The 21,722-nt window shown below is 33.9% G+C and overlaps 1 non-coding gene across 1 annotated transcript; it reads left to right on the top strand.

Annotated features, from left to right (window-relative positions):
- The first annotated feature begins 405 nt into the window (after positions 1–405).
- On the top strand, positions 406–512 carry LOC139879301 (small nucleolar RNA R71). Its single transcript, XR_011770149.1, has one exon. It is a non-coding gene; the product is annotated as a small nucleolar RNA R71 (small nucleolar RNA).
- Positions 513–21,722: the final 21,210 nt, after the last annotated feature.

Here is a 21,722-nt window from a genome sequence, read left to right as displayed (position 1 = left end):
TAATTATTTCCCTGCCTTTGGTTTATGTAGGAAACATTCTCACGTTGTTCCATCGTTTGCTCGACATTACAATCCTTCATTAAGTGTGGTCCACCTCATTGCTTACAACTGATTTGTATCGCGTGAATATCTTTAGTCATCTTTTCCATTCGTCTTTCAAAAGCATCTATTTTTGCGGAAACGGAATCAAAGTTATAGCTAGAATCGGCTCTAGCCGCTTTGGATGAATGTAAGATATCTTTCTCTTGGTGCCACTCATGTGAGTGGGAGGCTGTTTTATCAATAATCTTGTGAGCTTCGGTTGCGGTTTTCTTCATAATGGAACCACCAGCAGCTGTGTCAATATCTTTTCTTGTAGCGATATTAACGCCTTTATAGAATATTTGAACTATTTGAAAAGTGTCTAAACCATGTTGAGGACATCCTCTCAACATCTTTCCGAATCTTGTCCACGCCTCAAATAAAGTTTCATTTGGCTTTTGTGCGAACGTGGCAATTTCTCCTTGAAGTCTCACGGCTTTAGATGCCGGAAAGAATCTTTGAAGAAATTTCTCCACTAAGACATCCCATGTATCAATTGCTCCTTCGGGTAATGATTCTAACCAATCTTTAGCTTTCCCAATTAAAGTCCAAGGGAACAACATAAGATAGATCGTTTCATCTTCAATTTCTCGGATTTTAAATAAAGTACAAATTCTATTAAAGGTTCGAAGATGTTCGTTTGGATCTTCTTTTTCTGTACCACCGAATTGGCATTGATTAGTAACCATGTGTATGATTTGTCCTTTGATTTCAAAATTTGCTAGATGCCTTGATCGAGTTCAGGATCTTGGAATTGTCCCTGAATATCCTCCGGGTTCTCAATTGTGAAGTCGGGTTCAAAAAATGGATTATCTGAAATTTGAATTGAAGTACTTGTTCGACTAGATGATGATTCTAAAAATTCAATGGCAGCAATATTTGCTAGATGCCTTGATCGAGTTACATGTGGTGAACGTACGAAAGGTGGTGAACGTTTCGCTCGGTGCATTCACTGAATATCTTATTAGTTATAAAAATAAAAATTATATAAGTTATCAAATTAATAGACTTTTCTGATTTTGCCCACGTTTCGAATAGCCAAAAGATGCAGCAGGTAGCCGGACCCTTTAAATCGGAAGTCCACAACTCGCCACTAACAAATCCAACTATTACTACGAACCAGAAAATTTGGATGTCTATCAATTTAATTGCTTACAATAATTTTTCGTCGAAATTTAAAGAAAATAAACAAAATTCTAGGTCCTAAAAACTAGAGCGTGAAAAAGGAAAAAGAAAAAGCGCGTCGAAAAATGTCGAAAAATAAAAATAAGAAAAAACGTCGAAACTTAAAAGTCTAAAAACTAAATCTAAAAAGTTTACGCCTAAAGGTATTAAAACTTAAAAATGCAAATCTATACGAAAAACGGCAATTACTTAAAAAGCACTAAAATCTATAAACTTAAAATGGCGTCGCAAAATTCTAAAGCGCCTAAATCTTAATTCTAAGGAAAAAGCACTTAAGAGATTTTACGGCAAAACTAAAATTATAGAAATATAAAATTAACTACGGCAAATACTAGCTTAAAACTAATTTACGAACGATAATTATTAAAAATTACGAATTAAACGATAAAAATACAAATTATAACTAAAATGCTAAAAATACAAATTTTTATAAAAATATTATTTTTATATTATTATTTTATAAAAGTATTAATTTTTATATAAATTAAATACTAATTAAAACTTTAAATTACAAAATTAAACTAAAACTAATTAATAATAATAATTATATATTAAACCATAATTTTAATTAATAATTAATAATAATAATAATTAAATTAAACTAACCCTAATTTTGCAATTAATGTGTCTGTCAGAGACGGCTCCGCGTTCGCGGAGGTTTTTGCGTTTGTAGCTCCGCGATCGCGGAGTTTAATAGTATTCGAATTTAAATTGGGCTGGAACAGTTTCGGCCCAAATTAATTTTAATAAAATAAATGAATTGGGCTTCGGGATTCTGGCCCAGTTCGAATTTATTATATATTTTTTTTATATTTTAAATTTTATAAAATAAAAGATGTATAATTTATATAAAATAAAAATAAACTTATAAATAGAAATCTTAAAATAAAATTTTATATTAATTTTATAAATAAATATATATTTTTGGATTTTTAGTTTAATATTTTATATCATTACAAAATAATCTATTTTTACAAAATTAAAAATAAAGATTATATATTTTTATAGTTTACAAAAATATGGCGTTTAACCGATTGTTCCCCGGCAGCGGCGCCAAAAATACTTGATGTGTAACGAGGTATATATAAAAATGCTTATTAATTACGCTACAATATACACAAGTTATTTAATTATTTAATGAATGGATATACCTAAACCTTGCTACACACTTATAGGCAGTGTACCTAATCGTAGAGTAGTGTAGTTTTTAGTAAGTCCGGTTCGTTCCACAGGGAGATCAATATTAAAGCGTACTATATTTTACAAAACTATAAATATATATACATATAATTATTATTATTATAAAAGGGGGGGTTTTTACCGTTTAACGACCGGTTTGTCAAATTTTAGTTTTAGCGATAAAGATAAAATTGCGATAAAATAAATTGCGAGTAAGTAAAAATAGCGATGAAATATGAAATAAAAGTATTATGCTTATTTAAACTTCCGTAATCATGATGTTTGACGTTTTGGTTATATATTATTACACCGGGTTAATTGTTATTTGGCCTGGTTTATTTGATACGCCTATCTGGCTTTTGCCCATAATAGTCCATCGATCATAAATAATAAGTGCAAGTGTCCTCGTCAAATTACCCTTATACCCGAAGTCAAATAGTCCAACTAATTAAGGATTTAAACTGTGACACAGTTATCACTTCTGTCAACAATTACACCAGTTATCACTGTATGTAATCCACCCCTGTTTTAATTAGATATGAATATTAATTTACCCACTTGATCAGTTTGAATACTCAATTACCCAACCCGAATAATTAATTAAATGATTATAATAGACTCCGTATGAACGTCACTAAATAGGACAACCATAATCATTATTTAATTATTAGGCTAATTAATTTGAAGATAGGTTCGACAGACTCCAATGAGTTGTCACTCGATTAGACAATACCCCCATCTATTAATAGTTCATAGTCCAATGTCCACAAGTGTCGGTCTTTGTCCAAACATTAATTATGGTCCAAAGTTCAATAACCCGGTCTTTAATATTTAGTCTAACATCACTATTACTTCGGCTCAAATAAGCATAATAATAACTTAGTTACGAGACATTAAAGTAAAAAGGTTGAACATAACTTACAATGAGTATTAATCGCGTAGTGTTACACGGACAGAGTTTTGACTTACAAAACCTTAAGACATTTGTTACAATAACCTTATTATTGAAATTAACTTAAATTAAAATTATAACATGAGTATAAATTAGAGATAGAGAAAGAAGATTGAAATTAATCAATCTGGGATATTTTAAATCAGCAGAATTCGGCTGATTTTATAGGCAATTCTGAATCTTGAAGCTCCGCGATCGCGATGGTTTTGTGCCTTGGGGTTCCGCGATCGCGGAGGTCCCATTTCCAGCTGGTGTTTGATTTGGATCCTAGCTTGTCGACATAATATATATATAATATAATATTTAAGTAATTAATTAAATATTATATTATATTCTCGTGCATAGTTGACTTGTACTTTTGTCATTTTTAGACGTTAATCATCAATAAATTGAACCACTTGAATTGTATTTTGTACATTTGAGCTTTTTGGTCATTTGCATCTTCAAATCGTCAACTCTGCCTTTTGTCTTCACCTTTTATTATTTAAACGAATATCACTTATAAATAGAACAATTGTAACTAAAAGCTTGTCTTTTTGGAAGGATAATGTGATGACCCGTCCAAATCCCTTTAGACGTAGTACATCATTCATCGATTTCATTGCGAGGTATTGATCTCTATATGATATGTTTTGTAAACATTGCATTCTTTTGAAAGACACACAATAAATGAATATATAAAATCCAAAGTTTTTGAAATCTGATGATTTCTACGTATAGACAATCACCGTAAATAATTGTTTACAATAATACATTCATTGACAATACAGTCAAAATAAGATACATGGTGATGATTTTGTGAATGCAAAGTTTTCTCGAATAAAGCATGTATGACTCCATGCACATAGCTTGTATAACGTATAAGCAAACAGCGGAAGACTTCCAGGGACCTGAGAATAAACATGCTTTAAACTGTCAACACAAAGGTTGGTGAGATATAGGTTTTAAAGCTAGCATAAGATATAATAATAGACCACAAGATTTCATGTTATAAACGTTTCTGCAAAGATATTCTATACGTTTGTTGAGCGCCCAGTAACTATACTTAACAGATGTTTTCCGTGCATATTCCCTTTTCAAAGTTATCTCTACACCGTACCAAGTGTAGTAAAACGAAGTACTAAACACTCGTTATGAACTAGTGCTAACTAGCCCGAGTGGGGTTGTCAAACCCAATAGATCTATCAATAGGATTCGCGCTTACATGTTAACCACATGTAACAAATAGTTACCAGACTATTAGGGATATATACAAAGGTACAACTCAACATAGAATATATATTTAAGTACTTGTGTCTATTTCGAAAAAACAAAAGCTGCATGTATTCTCATCCCAAAATATTGAAGAGTTTAAAAATGGGACTATATACTCACTGTCGTAAAAGTATAGTTTTAACAAGTTTCCAACTTATTAAAATATAGCCGACGTCCTTGGATTCACGAACCTATAACAATAATAACGATTCAGATAATAATACATGTGAACAAAATTAATATAGCAAGTTCATAGAATACTTATATAATAATTTTTAACATTTTATGTTAGTAGTCCATTGTTAGTAGTCCAAAATAGTCCGAAAAGTCCAAAATAGTCCGAAAAGTCCAACAGTCCAATAATCGGTATATATATATAATCTTAGAATTACCCCACGGCGTATTGTGTACATATTGTCTTGCATCAATCCAGAGACGTATTGACTTAGGATTTATCAAAACGTATTGTTTACGTATTGTCATGGAACGTACCAAGATTATTATATATATACAATCTCGGAATCAACCAAGATTATAATATTTTGTTATACTAATGATAACATGTCTAAATATATATAGGATATAGGAAAAGTTAACAAGGATATGGTTAATATAGTTTTTATAAGATAAATTTCGTCCATATAAAGTTAATTTTAGCAGATTTTGTTTTGCTCGCTAAATATTCATTACAACTCCGTTTAAAGTGAATCAAATTGCTATGGATTCATTAAGAAGTTAATTTTTTTAAAACCAATTCTAAAAGTTCAGCCCAAGTAGTAATTTTTAGTGTTTTACCCTCTTTTTGTGCCGGTGGTCAGATTTGGAAGAATCCCGGCATCCACCCGATATATGATTTTTGATAAAATACTTCCACCTTGTCTAAAATCATGAAAAAATTACTGGAAGTCTTATTTACATATATTAACATATTTCCAAAGTCTTAGCCTCGAACTCAAAGTCTAAGATAGGTTTTTAATTCCCAACCCAAAACAGCCCGCTTTTTACCGAATGGAGATTAAACGATATATGTTAAGTTTCAAGGTGTTCTTCATATGTACAAGTTATAAGTTCTTATATTAACTTAATATAACATCATAATACATATAAATAAGTGTTATTAGAGTTAAGCTAGAAAGATTAGATTTGTTTTTCAAACAAGTTTAGAATCAACTAAACTATGTTCTAGTTTATAAACTCTTGTATAGATAGCTATAAACATATGTATTGAACAAGAGTTTAAGTAGAGTTTTTACCTCAAGTTTAGAATATAAAGTTGCTGGAAAGAAGTAGTAGAACAAAAAAATGAGAGAGTTCTTGCAAGTGTGTGTGAAAATTGTAAGTAAAATTTGGAAAATGAATGTGTAAAAATGAGTTAGAAATGGTGCTTATTTATAGGCTCATAAATTTGGTTTTTAGTGAAAAATATCTAAGATAAGTTAAAAACCATTAGGTCATGCATGACATAATACATCAATAATTGTAGATTTCTATTCGTATATACCAATAGTAAATACTTCTAGAAGCTGTGTATAATATGCGTATAAATACCGTATAAATACGTAATTGTAGGTTACTATTGGTATATACCAATAGTAAAAACTTCTAGAAGCTGCGTATAAATACCGTATAAATACTGTATAAATACCGTATAAATACTGTATAAATACCGTATAAATACGAGTAGAATTCTTGAGAAAAATGAACGGAAATACGAATATAGCTATCCCTTATCTGTATTTGTATATTATAAAGTGTATTATTATAAAGTGTATTCAATACTTTTAAGGATGTATTTATACTCATAATACATTGTATGTAAATACATTTTAACATAAGTTAATTACGTCGTTTAAAAAGTAACATATATATTTTTCGAAAACTCTTTAAATTAGTGGTATGAAAATGTATATATAATACCTTGTTAATATACTTAATGAGATATTTAATTATCATATTTTCAAGTTAATATATATATATATATATATATATATATATATATATATATATATATATATATATATATATATATATATATATATATATATATATATATATATATATATATATATATATATACATATATAATTAATACAAGTTATGACGTTCGTGAATCGTAGGAATAAAATGGTGACCAAAAGCTTGTGTAAAACTCTTTCCGGAGGTTCAAGACTTATTAAAATTCATTGCTTATCAAGTCGGAATTATTAAATCATGTAGATAGTATAATCAAGTAGTCGGAAAAATCCGGGTCGTCACAGATAATGCTATGATATATATGTTCGTTTGTAGCATTATCAGTAACACTGTGAGAACCCCCTCTACGATTAAGCCGACGAGACAACATTAAACCAGCTCTGATACCAATTGTAATGGCCCGTCCAAATCCATATGGATGAATACAATAACATTTGGTCCCATTGCGAGGTATTGACCTCTATATGATATGTTTTACAAACATTGCATTCGTTTTTAAAAGACAACTTTCATTACAACGATAGTTGACAAATATACATACCATTTCACAATATAATCAGACTATAAATGACTTAATATGTCATTTACTTTAATATAATCTTGTTGAACTCAACGACTCAAATGCAACATCTTTTGAAATATGTCATGAATGACTCCAAGTAATATCTTTAAATTGGGCAAATGCACAGCGGTAGATTTCTTTCATACCTGAGAATAAACATGCTTAAAAGTGTCAACCAAAAGGTTGGTGAGTTCATTAGTTTATCATAAATATTCATTTCTAACAATTTAATAGACCACAAGATTTTCATTTTTCATTTTCATTCCCATAATCATTATACAGGCATTTCGCAATCTGCACAAAGATAAAATCATTCATATGGTGAACACTTGGTAACCGAACTAACAGGATGCATATAGAATATCCCCGGCATACAGGAATTTCGCAATCTGCATGCTATATACCGGCCGTCGCAATCAGTATATATCAATCGAAGTACTAAAGCATTCGTAACCCGAATGGGACGTGTCAAGGTCCATAGATCTATCTTTAGGATTCGCGTCAATTAGGGGCCATTTCTCTAATTCTTAGGCTACCAAGCTAAAAAGGGGCGATATTCGGTATTTGTAATCCAACCATAGAATATAGTTTAGTACTTGTGTCCATTTTGTAAAACAGTTATAAAAACAGCGCATGTATTCTCAGCCCAAAAATATATAAAAAGGGAGTAATGAAACTCACTTTCACAAATTTTCAATTCGTCGAAAATCAGACTTAGCCACGGATCGATTCACGAACCTATAACAAATATATACATATATATCAAAGTATGATAAATATATTCAAATCATATTTTTATTTACGTGTTGATGATTTAAGTTGTCAAGTTAGCAGTCCAACGTTAGTAGTCCAATGTTAGCAGTCCAACATTAGTAGTCCATATATATAGTTCAATATATCACACTAGAATAATCAAGACGTATTGTAAATATAATGTCCAAGACTTAATCACAACCCATTGTACAACTATTGTCTTTGAAGTTATCTCGACATGTTGTGTACACGTGTCTTACGATTTATCTGACGTATTGTAAATATATTGTCTAAGACTCAATCACAACCCATTGTACAACTATTGTCTTTAAAGTTATCTCAACGTGTTGTGTACATGTGTCTTACGATTTATCTGACGTATTGTATATATATTGTCTAAGGTTTAATCACGACCCATTGTACAAACTGTTGTCTTTGAAGTTATATCGACGTATTGTGTACATGTGTCTTACGATTAACCAAGACTAGTATAGTACAAGAAAATACGTATAAATACATGTATAATACAAGAAAAGTTAGCTAGGACATGGTTAGTATAGATTTTTGCAAAATAATCCCGTAGCTATTTTGGTGATTTCTAACCAATCTTGTTTTGCCCATATCTTCTTCGTTATAAATCGGTTTTGAGTGATTCAAATTGCTATGGTTTCATAACGAACTGTAGTATTTAGAAATAAACTGAAAAAGTAGTGGTTTATAGTCGAAGTTATAGGTTACAAGTCCATATTTGAAAGAGGTAGTCATTTCCGTCGAAAGAACGACATCTTGATGACCATTTTGAAAAACATATTTCTACTTTGAGTTTAACCATAATTTTTGGATATGTTATCATGTTTATATGAAATATTATTTTCCCAAAATACAAATCTTTAAATCAAAGTCTAAGATAGTTTTTTTTTTAATTATCCAACCCGAAACAGCCCCCAGTTTTACTACGGCGGCGTATGTCCGGTTTTACGGTGTTCTTCGTGTTTCCAAGTTTTAAATTATTGAGTTAGCATATCATATAGATATAAAATATGTGTTTAGTTGTTTTTAAAAGTTAAGTTAGAAGTATTAACTTTGTTTGCAAATAAGTTTAGAATTAACTAAACTATGTTCTAGTGATTACAAGTTATTTTCTTCGAATAAGATAGTTATATAAGTAAGAATTGAACGATGTTATGAACATTATTACTACCTCAAGTATAGTAGGTAAACCTACTAGAAATGATGCGAAATGATCTAGAGCTTCAAAGGATCTTTAATGGCTTGGAAGTTCTTGAAGTAGAATCATGACACGAAAACAAGTTCAAGTAAGAATTCTATCTTGATTTAAGATAGTTATGTTTATAAGAATTGAACCAAATCTTGAATAAGTTTATTACCATGATTATGAGATGAAAAGTTACTGAGATTAGATGGAAATTCTTGATATTTGATGAGTTGTTGGATTGGATTAAAAGGATTAAAAGAAATCTTGAAGTCTTCTTGATTTTATGAAACTAGAACTTATAGAATTTATGAAGAACACTTAGAACTTGAAGATAGAACTTGAGAGAGATCAATTAGATGAATAAAATTGAAGAATGAAGGTGTTTATATGTGTTTTGGGTCGTGGTATATGGATTAGATATAAAGGATGTGTAAGTTTTGTTTTCTTGTAAATAATTCATGAATGATTAATAATATTTTTTGTAATGTTGCTAAATAATTCACACTAGATTACAAAGAATGGTTCCCACATATTTGATGGCTGATCTAGGGCTGCTAAGGTGATGATTTGATATGTATATACCAATAGTAAATACATCTAGAAGCTGGGTATAATACGGTTACGAATACTGAATGAATACGAGTAGAATTCTTGATGAAAACGAACGAGAATATGAGTACAACTATCTTTTTCAAGTATAAGTATTTTGATATACGTCTTTAAGTATTTCAAATGTGTATTAATACTTCTTAATACATTACATATATATACATTTTAATTAAGTCGTTATTTCGTCGTTAATCGTTACATGTATATATTGTTTCGAAACCCTTAAGTTAGTAGTCTCGTTTTATGTATATAGTTAATTGTTAATACACTTAATGATATACTTAATTATCATTATATCATGTTAAACATAATGTATTAATATATCTTAATACAATACATATGTATTTATTTTAATTAAGACGTTATTATGTCGATAACCATTACATATATATCTTGTTTCAAATTCCTTAATTTAGTAGTCTCATTTTATGTATATAACCCATTGTTAAAATACTTAATGAGATACTTACTTATCATAATACCATGTTAAATATATATATGTCTATATATATATCATCATGTCGTTTTTACAAGTTTTAACGTTCGTGAATCGTCGGACAAACTGGGTGGTCAAATGTTTACATCAAATCCGTTTTAATTAATCAAGTCTTAAAAAGTTTGATTGCTTAACATTTTGGAAACATTTAATCATGTAAATATCAATCTCAAATATATACATATATTTATATACATATCTTATTTACAAATAGTGGTTCGTGAATCGTCCGGAAAAGTCGAAGGTTACATGAACACAGTTCCAAATTTTTTAATTTCAACTTAACAGAATTTGCTTATTGTATCGGAAACATTAATTCATTTAAAGATTAAGTTTAAATTTGGTCAGAAATTTCCAGTTCGTCACACACACCTGCCCCCTATCTGCGACAAGAACAGAGCTGATCGCTTCTTTCGAAGTCTCAAGATACAGCATCAACGTCTCGCCCGCTATTGGCGCAGTCAAAGTAGGCAGCTCCCTTGGGAGCGACTTCATCTCAACAAAAGCTTTCTCGGCCTCTTCAGTCCACCCGAAGTCTGACTTTTTCAATGAATTTTTAAGGGTATGGAAAAAAGATAATGACCGCTCCGCGGCTTTTGAAAGGAATCTAGTTAGCTCAGTCAACTTGCCTGTCAAACTTTGCACTTCCTTCCTTGATTTGGAGAGCTCATGCGCTCTACGGCTTCGATATTCTTGGGATTAGCCTTGATTCCTCTTGGTGTCACTATATGTCCCAAGAACTTGCCTTCTTCCTCCCCAAACTGCACTTTGTGGGATTAAGCTTCATGTTGATTTTTTGCAGAGAGTTGAACGTTTCCTGGATATCATCCAATAATTGTACTTCTGTGCTGCTTTTGATGACTAAGACATATACATAAGCCTCAAGATTTCTGTCGATTTGATCCTGGAACGCCAAATCCACTACTCTCTGATATGTTGCCCCCACATTTTTCAACCCAAAGGGCATTTTTGTGTAACAATAGATACCTGATCGGTGTGGAATGCGGTCTTGTGTTCATCCGCCACTGCCATCTGAATCTGGTGATACCCCTTATACGTGTCCAAAAAGCATTTGAACCTGAAACTGGAAAGGGATTCAACTTTCCAGTCAATCTCAGGCAAAGGGTAATTATCCTTAGGACACACCTTATTGATGTCCTTAAAATTGACACACATGCGCCATGAGTCATCTCCTTTTTTTTAAACCAAAACAGGATTCGCGACCCAATTCTGATACCGCACCTCTCTAAGAATGTTCGCATGAACCAACTTGTCCACTTTCAGCCTCAACCATTCGCTTCTTTCTGGCACCATTGAGCACTTCTTTTGTCTCACCGGAGTTAAGTTGGGATTCGCTTGCCGCTTGTGCTCAACGATATTTCGTGACACCCCAGTCATATTATCCTCACACCACGTGAAAATGTCCATGTTGGCTACCATTATATCGCGCAACTAGACTTTGATGTCATCTGAAAGGTTGCCCCCAATTTGAATTCGTTTGTCGGGGTACTTCGGATTGACTAGGATAGAACTGATTTGTATCTGTTCTTCAACTGTAGGTAATGGTTTAGGGGCCTTACCGAAGCGCATAGCGCTCTTCTGGACTCCGTCTGAATAGTAGCAATACCTTGCTTAGTAGGAAACTTGATCATGCAATGAATGGTAGAGGGTACTGCACCAAATTTCTGCAAAGTCACTCGCCCGAGGAGTGCATTGTAACACGGATAAGAACACACCACACATAATTCAACAGGGACGGCCTGTGTGCGGGTTGAATCGTTATCATCGACCAGCTCTAGTTCAAGCTCGATACATCTTAATGGCCATGCAGATTCGCCGAAGAATCCTGACAAGTTAGTTGTGGGTGCCCGCATCTTAGACTTGATTGTCGCGGGTAGCTGCCTAAAGCAGTGTTCATACATTACGTCGACGTTGCTGCCCGTGTTGACATTTAAACGTCGCACATTATATCCACAATCAGTGATGCGACCTTTAATGATTATGGGCGCATGTGAGGGATTAATTGTTTGCATTGAAGGGAAGATAATAGCTTCCGCCTCCCATTCCTCTAATTGCTCGGCCTTGTGCCTCTGACCAGAGCGCCAAGCATGCACCATGTTTAGCGTTTTACCAGAATTTTTGTCACCACCCTTCTTTTGGTTGGGTGCGGTTTTCTCTGATTGATTACCCTACGACTCAATCCCCTGCTTTTTTAAGGGTTTCAGGTGATTAAGCTCACCCTTCTCAAACATTCAATTACTTTTTCAATAAAAGACTTGCAACGATCAATCTCGTGTCCATAGTCATCGTGAAACTCACAATACTTGGATTTGTCTCTCCTAGCGTATTCTGACATTTTTGCAGGAGCAGAGAACATCAGTCAGATTGGCCCGATAGCTAGGATTTCTTTTGGTGTTTTAGTCAAGTCGCGCATAATCGCAAAGTTTTGACTTGGGAAGTGACCCTTCCCTTGATCAGAACTGCTTAAATTCTGAAACTTGTTATATTTTGACTATGCAGAACCCTGGATGTAACTATCGCCCTTGCGCTTTGATCCTCCTGTTTGACTGCGATGTGAATCATCATCTTTGTTACTTTTGCCATCGGGGTTTTTTCCACTATTCCTAGTGGTGTCTTCCCTCGCACGCATATGCTCGTGCGCTTCTTTGATAGCATCGGCTAAAGTATCAGGAACCTTCATATGCAAGCGCTGCCACATGGCAAGATGTCGCTCTCTATACAACCCGTGTATAAAATCGGACACTTTTTGACTCTCGGGGAGTCCAGCCATTTTAGCGACTTCCTTGGTGTATCGATCTATGAACTGCCCAAGGGATTCTCTTGTACCTTGTCTAATGTCATGACTGTAGTGACCTGAACTTTTCCATGTTTATATATATTAAATGAAGTTGATATTTACATGATTAAATGTTTAAAACATGTTAAGCAATCAAACTTGTTAAGACTTGATTAATTGAAATAGGTTTCATATAGACAATTGACCACCCAAATTGACCGGCGATTCACGAACGTTAAAACTTGTAAAAACTATATGATGATATATATATGGATATGTATATAGCTAACATGATATTATGAAAAGTAAGTATCTCACTAGGTATATTAACAATGAGTTATATACATAAAATGAGACTATTGAATTATGAAACTCGAAACGATATATATAACGATTATCGTTATAGCAACGCCTTACTAAATACATATGTATCATATTAAGATATATTCATTGTTGGTGATTTGTGTCACCAATATGATTTAAGTGTACTGGGATTAATTTTTTAACCAAAATAACCTTGATAAATATCGAACAAGTTTGGGAAAGTGTGGAGTGCACACTTGTTTGAACTTATCGTAATTATGACGGGGGTTCGGGGGCAGCACCCCCGATAGCGGGGTCCAAGGGGTGGCAACCCCTGGCGGGGTCCAAGGGGTGGCAACCCCTGGCGGGGTCCAAGGGGCAGAGCCCCTGGCTGGGGTCGAGCTTGTTAAAAATGTGTTAAAATTTGATTTAAAGCTTTCAACAACATTAAATGAGCTCGTTAACTTAAAGCTTTCAAAAACAACATTTACATGTAACGACTAACGATGACTTAACGACTCAGTTAAAATGAATATACATGTAGTGTATTAAGATGTATTAGTACACTTTTGAAAGACTTCAAGACACATATCAAAGTACTTCTACTTAGCAAAAATGCTTATAATTACATTTACATTCATTTTCATCAACAATTCTACTCGTAGTCATTCAGTATTCGTACCCGTATTATACACAGCTTCTAGACGTACTTACTATGAGTATATACTAATAGGAACTAGCATGGGATTCCACTCTTGATTATGTTATGTATGACTAATCAGATTTAACTTCTACCATGAACTAGTCAACTAACTAGAACTCCTTTTAACCCCACTCACCACTCACCATTCACCACTCACCAATCAATCCATTTCACTTCCAATTCTCTTTCTAATTCTCTCTAAACACACATACACTCTTAGGAACGAAATTTCCAGTAAACTAATCATCATCTTCATCAAAAATTACTTCAAGAATCAAGCTATAATCATCATAGGAAGAACACTTCAAGAACACTTCGAAAATCCTTTCAAGTTTGCTAGTTTACTTTCAATCTTGCAAATCCATTCCAAGTAATCATCTAAGATCAAGAAACCTTTGTTAATTACAGTAGGTTATCTTTCTTATTCAAGGTAATATTCATATCCAAACTTTGATTCGATTTCTATAACTATAAACTATCTTAATTCGAGTGATAATCTTACTTGAACTTGTTTTCGTGTCATGATTCTACTTCAAGAACTTTCAAGTCATCCAAGAATCCTTTGAAGCTAGATCAATTTTTGTCACTTCTAGTAGGTTTACCTACTAAACTTGAGGCAGTAATAATGTTCATAACATCATCCGATTCATATATATAAAACTATTTTATTCGAAGATTATAACATGTAATCACTAGAACATAGTTTAGTTAACTCTAAACTTGTTCGCAAACAAAGTTAATCCTTCTAAATTAACTTTTAAAATCAACTAAACACATGATTTATATCTATATGATATGCTAACTTAATGATTTAAAACCTGGAAGCACGAAGAACACCGTAAAACTGGACATACGCCGTCGTAGTAACACCGCGGGCTGTTTTGGTTTAGATAATTAAAAACTATGATAAACTTTGATTTAAAAGTTATCCTTCTAGGAAAATGATTTTTCTTATAAACATGAAACTATATCCAAAAATCATGGTCAAACTCAAAGTGGAAGTATGCTTTTCAAAATGGTCATCAAGACGTCGTTCTTTCGACTGAAATGACTACCTCTTACAAAAATGACTTGTAACCTGTATTTCAGACTATAAACTTATACTTTTTATGTTTAGTTTCATTAATTTCAGTTCATTATGAAACCATAGCAACTTGAATCACTCAAAACGGATTTAAAACGAAGAAGTTATGGGTAAAACAAAATTGGATATTTTTGCTTGTTGTAGCTACGTGAAATTTGTAACAAATCTATTCTAACCATAACTTAACTAACTTATATTGTATTATACATGTACTCTAACATATTATGTAACCTTGATAGACCATAGACACGTATATAATGTTTTGACATATCATATTAACCCATCTATATATATTATTTGGAACAACCATAGACACTCTATATGCAGTAATGCTTAAGTTAGCTATACAGGGTTGAGGTTGATTCCAAAATAATATATATAATTTGAGTTGTAATCGAGTCTGAGACTTGTAGACACTGGGTCGTGGATTGATTCGAGATAATATATATTGATTTATTTCTGTACATCTAATTATGGACAACTAGTTGTAGATTACTAACGTTGGACCGCTAATTTAATAAACTTAAATCATTAAAACGTAATAAAAATGTTGTGAATATATTTCGATCATACTTTGATATATATGTATATATTTGTTATAGGTTCGTGAAACGATCCGTGACCAAGTCTTAAATTACGACGAAGTAAAAATCTGTGAAAGTGAGTTATAGTCCTACTTTTAAAATCTATTATTCTTGGTTTGAGAATACATGCAGTTTTATAAATATTTTACAAAATAGACACAAGTGATCAAAATTACATTCTATGTTGAATTATCGAACCGAATATGCCCCTTTTTAGCTTGGTAGCCTAAGAATTGGTGTTTATGATAATTGCAACCAATTGACATGAATCCTAAAGATAGATCTATTTGGCCCAACAAGCCTCATCCGAGTTACGGATGCTTTAGTACTTCGATTTATCATGTCCGATGTGAGTCCCAGAATGATGGGGATATTCTATATGCATCCTGTTAAGGTCGGTTACCAGGTGTTCATTATATGAATGATTTTTATGCAGATTGCATGTTATTGAAAAATGGAAATGAAAATCTTGTGGTCTATTATTACGATTTGATAAATATGTAGGCTAAACCTATAACTCACCAACATTTTTGTTGACGTTTAAAGCATGTTTATTCTCAGGTGATTATTAAGAGCTTCCGTTGTTGCATGCTAATTTATGGACAAGAGTTGGAGTCAGCATGCTTGTATAATATTGTTTAAAAACTGCATTCGAAGACATATATTGTTGTGTAATATTATTGTAAACCATTATGTAATGGTCGTGTGAAAACGCTATAATTCAGATTATCATTTCTGATAATCGTCGTAATAATTTAAAGGTTATGGTTTGTTTTAAAATCGAATGCAGTCTTTGAAAAAACGTCTCATATAGAGGTCAAAACCTCGCAACGAAATCAATTAATATGGAACGTTTATAATCAATATGAACGGGACATTTCAGTTGGTATCCGAGAGTTGGTCTTAGAGAACCAGAAAATTGCATTAGTGTGTCTTATCGAGTTGGTTAGGATGCATTAGTGAGTCTGGACTTCGACCGTGTTTTCTTTAAAAATGATTGCTTAACACTTTTTGTTGGAAACTATATATGGTTAATATGTAAATATTATGTGATATATTAATCTCTTAACGTGTTTGATATTGTGTGATAGATGTCTACCTCTAGTACAAATCCCATCGACTCACCTAATAATAATGAAGAGTCGAATATATATTGGGAAGACTCACAAATTCCCGAAGAGGAACCGAAAGAAGAGGAACCGGAAGAAGAAGAGGTTCTGGAGGAGGAAATATTAGAAACCACTGAAAAACAGACAAATAAAAGAAAACCCTCAACCAATGGACCAAAATTAATAATGATCAATGGTGTTTCCGCCGATGAAGCAAAATATTGGGAAGATTACCAATTTTCCGATGAATCGGATCCCGATGAGGATTCCGATGATGTTATAGAAGTTACCCCGACCCAATTTGAAAAGGCAAAAGGAAATAATAAGGGAAAAGGCATCAAAATAGAGAAACCTAATTCCAACCCCGATGACCTCTATGTTAACATGAAATGTCCCGATGGGAAATACCGTCAACACCCGTATTTCTTAAGTTTTAGTTATAACCCGGGAACATCTAAGCCATCAGGTTTTTCTAGACCATTTGTGAAAAGAACGGCTCGTATTAGGGGAGCACCATATATCCCTAGGAAATTAGCGAAACAAACCAAGTCCGAAGAAGAAGAAACAAGTGAGTCGGAATAAAGAGTTGTAATCATGCGATGTAATATAGTGTGCCTGTGCTTTTATGATATATGTAAAAATTGCTTGTATTGTTTGTTAAGTATCTTTTATGAATCTAACCCTCGTCTATTTTTACAGTATAAAAACACAAAATGGATGTTAAGGATAGATAACCGAAAATTTTAGAAGACCTACCCGGGGACATGATTGATAAAATCTTGTCTAAAGTCGGTCAGAATTAGTCGGCACAATTATTTACGGCAAAATTAGTTTGTAGATCATTTGAAGAACGTTCCAGGCATGCCTTAGTTTATAAAAGGCTTTCTTTTGAAAGATGGGGTATATCACATTGGGGAGACCTTAAGTTACGTCGTGTTTTCTTTAAAGCGTTAAATGCGGGGAACCCAAGTGCAATTTTACGCTACGGGTTAAGAACCTATTTTGACTCAACATATCCCAACATAGGACTTCGTGCTTTAGAAAGAGCTTCTAACATGCAACATAAAGAAGCATGTTATGCTTACGGGTTAGTGATGTTCGCTTCTCACCAAAGTGAGAAAAAGAACATCGGATTACAACTTTTAAATAAAACCTTCCCACAAGTGACGGATTCAGTAGTTGGGGTGAGAAACAAGGTTTTTAGATTATTACGGGGCTGTTGGGCATTACGTAACCCCCGTCCTTTTGAAAATATTACTACATGCCGTCTTGTCAACGGCCACAACGGTTACGTTCCACAAGACCAAGGATGGGAGATTGTATTAATAAAACCAGAATGCATGACTTGTTTCTGGACGTATGAATTACGTGTCTTTATTGCCTTTGCTGAACGACTTGCGTATTAACTAGAATTGCCTTTATAGCTGCCGTGTAGCAAAGTTATTATGTGCTATATTTCATCCTATATGTATAATAGTGGTATTGTATGTTTGTAAAATATTGTATAAAAGTTTGAACGCGAAATATTATTGTAATAAGTTTTTCATATAGAATCGTAGTAGTTGAATTGTATAGTAGCTACTAAGTATGAACTTAACGGGTAGATACTACCCGAATTAAAACTATAAAATGCTAATATGAAGAAAAAGCTTTTATAAATAAGTTCATATTATGCTACGAAATACTATTGACTACTCTTAAATTCTATATGATTAACTCAATTCTTTTGGCTATTTTTGAAGGAAATGGCACCAACGACTCGTCAGAACTTGAACATGAGTGAGGAAGACTTCCGTGTTTTCCTTGCTGCGAACATAGCCGCAGTGCAGGCCGCAATGCAAAATAACAACAATAACTTTGGTTCTAGCAGTGGAACTAATTCCACAAGAAATCGTGTAGAATGCTCCTACAAAGAATTCACTGCCTGCAAACCTTTGGAATTTGATGGAACCGAGGGTCCAATCGGGTTGAAACGGTGGACCGAGAAGGTTGAATCGGTGTTTGCCATAAGTAAATGTACTGAAGAAGACAAAGTAAAGTACGCTACGCATACCTTCACAGGTACTGCGTTAACATGGTGGAATACCTATCTCGAGCAGGTAGGACAAGCCGCTGCTTACGCACTACCGTGGTCAGCATTCAAGCACTTGATGAACGAGCAGTATCGTCCCAGAAATGAGGTCAATAAGCTCAAGGCAGAGCTTAGAGGATTACGAACACAAGGTTTCGATATCACCACGTACGAACGACGATTCACAGAGTTGTGCCTATTGTGTCCCAGAACGTTCGAAGACGAAGAAGAGAAGATCGACGCATTTGTAAAAGGGTTACCGGAAAGGATTCAAGAAGATGTGAGTTCACACGAGCCCGCCTCCATACAAAAGGCAAGTCGAATGGCTCACAAACTAGTGAATCAGATTGAAGGAAGGATTAAAGAGCAGGCGGCCGAAGAGGCTAACATGAAACAAGTCAAGAGAAAATGGGAAGAAACCAGTGACAAGAGTCACCAATACAACAACAACAATCACAACCACAATCGCAATAACTATCCCAACAACCACAACATCAATCGCAACAACAACAATCGAAATCCCAACAACAACTTCAACAAACGTCCCAACAACAACTACAATAACCGTCCCAACAACAATAACAACAACAACAATCCCAACAACAATCTCAATAACAACAATGGCGACAACAATCAGAAAACTCCATGCTAAAGGTGTGATGGATATCATCCGGATAAATACTGTAAGGTTGTATGTACCAATTGTAAAAGACCGGGTCATGGTGCGACGAAGTGTGAAACTTTTGGACCAACGATTAGAGGAACAAATACCGCCCACATTGTTTGTTTCGGATGCAGGAAGAAGGGCCACTTCAGAACTACGTGCCCAAACTAGGGAAATAATAATGGGCAAAGCCGTGGGAGAGTTTTTAACATTAATGCGGAAGAAGCGCAGGAAGACTCGGAGCTTGTTACGGGTACGTTTCTTATCGATGAAAAACCTGCTTATGTTTTATTTGATTTGGGTGCGGATAGAAGCTATATGAGTAGAGATTTTTGTGCTAAATTAAGTGGTCCATTGACACCTTTGAATAATAAATTTTTACTCGAATTAGAAAACGGTAAATTAATCTCAGCAGATAAAATAAGTCGGAATCGAGAAATTAAACTGGTTAGCGAAACATTTAAGATTGACTTGATACCAGTAGAGTTAGGGAGTTTTGATGTGATAATTGGTATGGACTGGTTGAAAGAAGTGAAATCAGAGATCGTTTGTTACAAAAATGCAATTCGCATTATACGAGAAAAAGGAAAACCCTTAATGGTGTACGGAGAAAAGAGCAACGCGAATTTAAATCTTATTAGTAACCTGAAGGCGCAAAAACTAATAAGAAAAGGTTGCTATGTTGTGCTAGCACAAGTCGAGAAAGTCAATTCCAAAGAAAAGAACATCAATGATGTTCCCGTCGCAAAAGAATTTCCCGATGTATTTCCGAAAGAATTACCGGGACTACCTCCACACCGATCCGTTGAATTTCAAATAGATCTCGTACCAGGAGCTGCACCAATAGCTCGTGCTCCATACAGACTCGCACCCAGCAAAATGAAGGAACTTCAAAGTCAATTACAAGAACTTTTAGATCGTGGTTTCATACGACCAAGCACATCAGCATGGGGAGCTCCTATTTTGTTTGTCAAAAAGAAGGATGGTACATTCAGGTTGTGTATCGACTACCGGGAGTTAAACAAACTTACCATCAATCCACTACCAAGAATCGACGACTTATTTGATCAGCTGCAAGGTTCGTCAGTTTACTCGAAGATTGATTTACGTTCGGGATATCACCAAATGCGGGTGAAGGAGGATGATATTCCGAAGACTACTTTTAGGACGCGATACGGTCATTATGAGTTTATGGTTATGCCGTTTGGTTTAACTAACGCACCAGCTGTGTTCATGGACCTTATGAACCGAGTGTGTGGACCATACCTTGACAAGTTTGTCATTGTTTACATCGATGACATACTTATTTACTCAAAGAATGATCAAGAGCACGAAGAACATTTGAGAAAAGTGCTAGATTTGTTGAGGAAAGAAAAACTGTAAGCTAAGTTTTCAAAGTGTGCATTTTGGTTGGGAGAAGTTCAATTCCTCGGACACATAGTGAACAAAGAAGGTATTCAGGTAGATCCAGCAAAGATTGAAACCGTTAAAAAGTGGGAAACCCCGAAAACTCCAAAGCGTATACTCCAATTTTTAGGGCTGGCTGGTTACTACAGAAGGTTCATCCAAGATTTTTCCAAAATAGCAAAACCCTTGACTGCATTAACGCATAAAGGGAAGAAATTTGAATGGAAGGATGAGCAGGAGAAAGCGTTTCAATTGTTGAAGAAAAAGTTAACTACGACACCTATATTATCATTGCCTGAAGGGAATGATGATTTTGTGATATATTGTGACGCCTCAAAGCAAGGCCTCGGCTGTGTATTAATGCAACGAACGAAGGCAATTGCTTATGCGTCCAGACAATTGAAGATTCACGAGCAAAATTATACGACTCACGATTTGGAATTGGGCGCTGTTGTTTTTACATTAAAGACTTGGAGGCACTACTTATATGGGGTCAAAAGTATTATATATACCGACCACAAAAGTCTCCAACATATATTTAATCAGAAACAACTGAACATGAGACAGCGTAGGTGGATTGAACTGTTGAATGATTACGACTTTGAGATTCGTTACCACCCGGGGAAGGCAAATGTGGTAGCCGACGCCTTGAGCAGAAAGGATAGAGAACCTATGCGAGTAAAAGCTATGAATATAATTATTCATACTAATCTTACTACTCAAATAAATGAGGCGCAAC

The sequence above is a fragment of the Rutidosis leptorrhynchoides genome, chromosome 11 (assembly GCF_046630445.1).
Source record: "Rutidosis leptorrhynchoides isolate AG116_Rl617_1_P2 chromosome 11, CSIRO_AGI_Rlap_v1, whole genome shotgun sequence".
Lineage (NCBI taxonomy): Eukaryota > Viridiplantae > Streptophyta > Magnoliopsida > Asterales > Asteraceae > Rutidosis > Rutidosis leptorrhynchoides.
This window is presented reverse-complemented; position numbering and strand designations above follow the sequence as displayed.